Raw genomic sequence first — 4,639 nt, 5'->3', positions numbered from 1 at the left:
TATCGGCCCTACCTGTTGGTAAAAGTCCGGGACCAGATGGCTCTACTGCCACGTTCTATAAGACCCTCAGGGATGACCTGTCCTCCACACTCCTGCTGACTTTTAATGCTATCTCATCTTCCTCCTAAATCCCCCAGGCCTTCCTTGACGCATATATCACAGTCATTCCAAAAGATGGGAGGGACCCCCTGCAGTGCTCTAACTACCGACCAATATCTCTCCTTAACACTGACACAAAATTATTCGCGAAATTAATAGCAAATAGATTGGCACCCTACATGAGCTCCCTCATCCACCCGGATCAGGTGGGCTTTGTCCGCGGAAGGGAGGCAAGAGATAATACTCTATGAGCATTCTCTGCAGTGCATTGTGCTCGATTACACGCTTCTCCCCTATTCTTGCTCTCTCTGGACGCGGAGAAGGCCTTTGACCGGGTGGACTGGGAATTTTTGGGATCGACTCTGAGACAAATAGGTTTGGGCCCCCATATGTTTGCCAGAATCATGGCGCTGTATTCCTCACCCCAGGCTAGAATCAGAATCAATGGACAGCTGTCGGCTCCCTTTAGCATTCGCAACGGTACGAGGCAAGGATGCCCATTATCACCTATCCTTTATGTCCTATGCATGGAGCACTTGCTCAATGCAATACGCTCGAATCCAGATATAAGAGGCCTCTCCTCTCCCTCGTGCAGTTGCAAATGATCAGCGTTCGCTGACGATGTCCTTCTATTTCTCTCCTCCCCGCTCACTACCCTCCCTTCCCTCCTCTCCACCATAGCACAATATTCGGCTTATAGTAACTATGAACTGAACCCATCCAAAAGCGAAGCTTTGAATATCACACTGCCCTCCCAAATGATCACTCACATTTCTTCCACTTACCCTTTTAAATGGCAGAGGTCATCACTGAAATATCTTGGGATCCTAGTCCCTAGTGATCTGGCTAGCACTTTTCAATTAAATTTTCCCCCATTGTTCCACACCCTGAGAACTGACTTGTCGAAATGGGACAATAAAAACTTCTCATGGATTGGCAGGGTAAATATTTTTAAAATGAACATCCTACCCCGCTTACTCTATCTCTTTGCCTGTATCCCCTGTCATATCCCCCGTTCTTTCTTTAAAGACCTCTCTGCAATGCAGTCTCACTTTGTTTGGAGTAAGAAACATCCCCGCTTGGCAGGGAAGGTGCTTTATAGACGCAAGAGGGAAGGTGGCCTCGCACTGCCAGACTGCCTATCGTATTACAAGGCGATCATATTAGCCAGAATACTAGACTGCTACCACAGTCAGACTGCTAAGCAATGGGTTGTCTTTGAAAGAAATCTCTGTGGTGTGGATGCTAGGTCTACCTTGTGGACCAAAAGACTGCCCGCCCCCTTGCACCCACCTGACCATATACCCCCGGTAACACATTCAATACTGCGAGTACATCAGTCCTACCTGAAAAATACATCTCACTATTTCCAGGGTTGGCCCCCTTATGCCCCTGTTTGGCAATGTGCTCTTCCCTCCAGCGCAGACTTCTGCCACTTTCTTAACGCGTAAAAAGTCTGATTATGTCCTATTCTCTTCCTTACTGCAACCCACAGGCTTGAAATCCCTCTCCGACCTTTTGGGTGGAACTCAGCCTTCAACTATACATAGGTTCCAATATAGTCAACTTCTACACTTCTATAACACCAACAAAGCCGCACTCCGTCTTCATAGACAACTGACCCCCTTTGAAACCCTTTGTGCGGCCTCCGCTCCTGTCCCTCATGCAATCGGAACTCTCTATGCCCTGATCATAGGGGAACGCTCTGAAATTCCCCTGCCCTATCGAGTGGCATGGGAAAGGGAACTACAATGTTCTATTCCTGACAATGACTGGTCTCGTGCCCTGCTACATTGTCACAAATCTAGTATCTCATGCAAGGCACAAGAAACTAACTATAAAATCATCACGAGATGGTACAGAGTGCCGTCTCTTTTGGCGCAGATGTTCCCACAGGCTTCTGATGCATGTTGGAGGTGCGGACGCTCAAAAGGGACAATGTCCCATATCTGGGTGACATGCCCGACATTGAATACGTTTTGGACACAAGTTTTGTCTACCGTAAATAGGCTGACGACCCTTTCCATCGATAAGGACCCACGACCTATCTTCCTGTCCATATTCCCTAACACATGCCCCCGTCTGTCAGCCACTTTAGCACACTATTTACTTATCTCGGCTAGAGCTGTGATCCCTCGCCTTTGGAAATCTCCACTACCCCCGACCTACTCCTCATGGCTGAGGGAAGTTACCTATACTTGTAGGATGGAAGAACTCCGGGCAGACTCTACCCGACAGTTCGATAAATACCATGCTGTTTGGTCGCCTTGGCTATCCTATGTTGCCTCTCAGGAGTTCACTGATGATAACCTGGATCTGTCACCACGCACGCTCATCCCCCTCTGTCCAACTCCGCAATAGCTCACCCACAGTTGCTGTTTACTGCTTAGACAGGTGGAGAGGTTCAGTCCGAACAGGTAAGACTCTCTGCCATATTACACTAAGTCTGCTGCATCCTATCTCCCCCTCTTCGATTCTTCTACACCCCCCCTCCTTCCTCTATCCCCCCCTGTATCTTTTCCTCTCTCTCCCTCCTCTCCTCTCTTCCAGTTCCCTCTACCGCTATTGTGTTTCCTTTGTCTGCCCTGGTTCTCTGCTTCACTACTGGCGATGTTTGAATTTTCGCTAAAGTTATCGAATTTATACGTAGTTCTAAATCCTGTTAGCTACTCACAACCTCTGTTCTCTGGAGTTCATTTATGATGTGAGGCTCGGACTGCTGTAATGTTTAACTTCGCTGAGTGACCCAAACTCCTTGTTTACTTGAGCCATGTGGGCTTTGTTGCCTGACCAGTGTTGACACTTCTCATGTTGTAGTTTTCATTTTACCTTGTATGTTGAAAACCTTAATAAAACTTTACTTTGAAAAAAAAAAAAAAAGAATGTTTTATTCAATGTTATGTATGATGTTCATACAAGGTTGCCTTACAATGTTTTATTGTTATTTATTGTTTGATATTTAATAAAGGGGCTGCTGTGGCCTTGTTACCACCAACACTGTGTCTGTCATGTTTAAGGTAAGGGATTCCTCGTTACAAAGGGGGCTTCTGGGGGTTGGTGGATGGTAGGCTTTAGCAGCTATAATATCCCCTAGTCAAGGGTCCAGGCTGTAAAATAGAAGAACACCGGAGCAGCCAGATACACTGACTCTAAGGCTGAGCCTCATACTTCTACCGAAGCTGCAGAGTTATAGGGGAACTGTAAAAATGAAAGTACTACAACCCCCAGTGTGGTCCGTCTATGCCCCCCTAAGGGTCAGGGTTGGAGGAGGCACAGGTTGAACAGACACACTACAATGGGAGTTGTAGTACTGTAGTTGTTAAAGGAAAAAAAATGTTTTCATCAGGTTGCCCATAGCAACCAATCAGATTGCTTCTTTCATTCTTGAGAAGACCTCTGAAAAATAAAAGAAGTGATCTGATTGGTTGCTAAGAGCAACTGGACAACATTTCCTCTCCACAGGTACATTTTCCCGATTGTCTTCATATTTAGGATGAGAATCTACTGACAAAGTGAGTAGCCAACCATTTCTGGGCATAAAACTCTGTAAGAGACAGCAGTCTGGGGGCGTCTGTGGTGGACATGAAGGAAGGGGGGGGGCCAGGGAAATTGAGTTTTGACGTCTGCAGCGAGCGTTTCTCACTGAGCGACGGGTCTCATCCCAGTTATTGCAGGGGGACCCCCCACGATCAACTACTTATCCCATAACCCATGGATAGGGGATAAGTTAATTTTTGCCATAGTTCTCCTTTAATTGGCCAGAACACACCCAAAATCGGTCCCAGCCAAACATTGCTTCGTGTCCTGTCATTTCTCCCAGCTGTTCTTTTTCTACCTGCTTGTAAGGCATGCCTACACTCTCTAATTCCTTAAAGTGGTACTCCGCCCCTAGATATCTTATCCCCTACCTTAAGGATAGGACAAAAGATGACTGATCACTGGGACCCCCGCGATCTTCATGCAGCACCTGGCTTTCCAAATAATATATTTAGAACTCTGGGTTCTCGCCGTGCGGGTCGTGACCTCACGCCACGCCCTTTCCATTTATGTCTATGGGAGGTGGTGTGATGTCACAAGAAGGTGTGGCATGATGTCACGAATCCCACCACAGGAACCAGTGATCTAAACATACTATTTAGAATTTTGGTTGCTGCATGGAGATTGCTGGGGTCCCAGCAGCAGGATCCCCTTGATCAGACATCTTATCCCCTATCCTTTACATAGGGGATAAGATATCTAGAGGCGGAGTACCCCTTTAAGGGACAGTTCATGTACCCAAAAGTTGATCCTTTGCAACCGTATGACCCCTAGCAAGTTCCCTGCATGAGTCCCATTCATCAGAAAAAGGCTTGTGCATGGAACTTGCTGGGTGTTGTACGTTTGCCTCATAAACTGCACCACCCAGCACCAGTTGCCTCTCTCCGCATCGCATTATGCAGATCGTGCAGGAGAGCAGCTTTGGTCATCCATGTTTTGCTAACTCTATTTTCACACACAGAAATAAATAAATGAGTCGATCAAGTCAAAGAACAGTTTAAAA

Source organism: Hyla sarda, chromosome 4 (genome assembly GCF_029499605.1).
Source record: "Hyla sarda isolate aHylSar1 chromosome 4, aHylSar1.hap1, whole genome shotgun sequence".
Lineage (NCBI taxonomy): Eukaryota > Metazoa > Chordata > Amphibia > Anura > Hylidae > Hyla > Hyla sarda.
Note: the sequence above shows the minus strand (reverse complement) of the source record.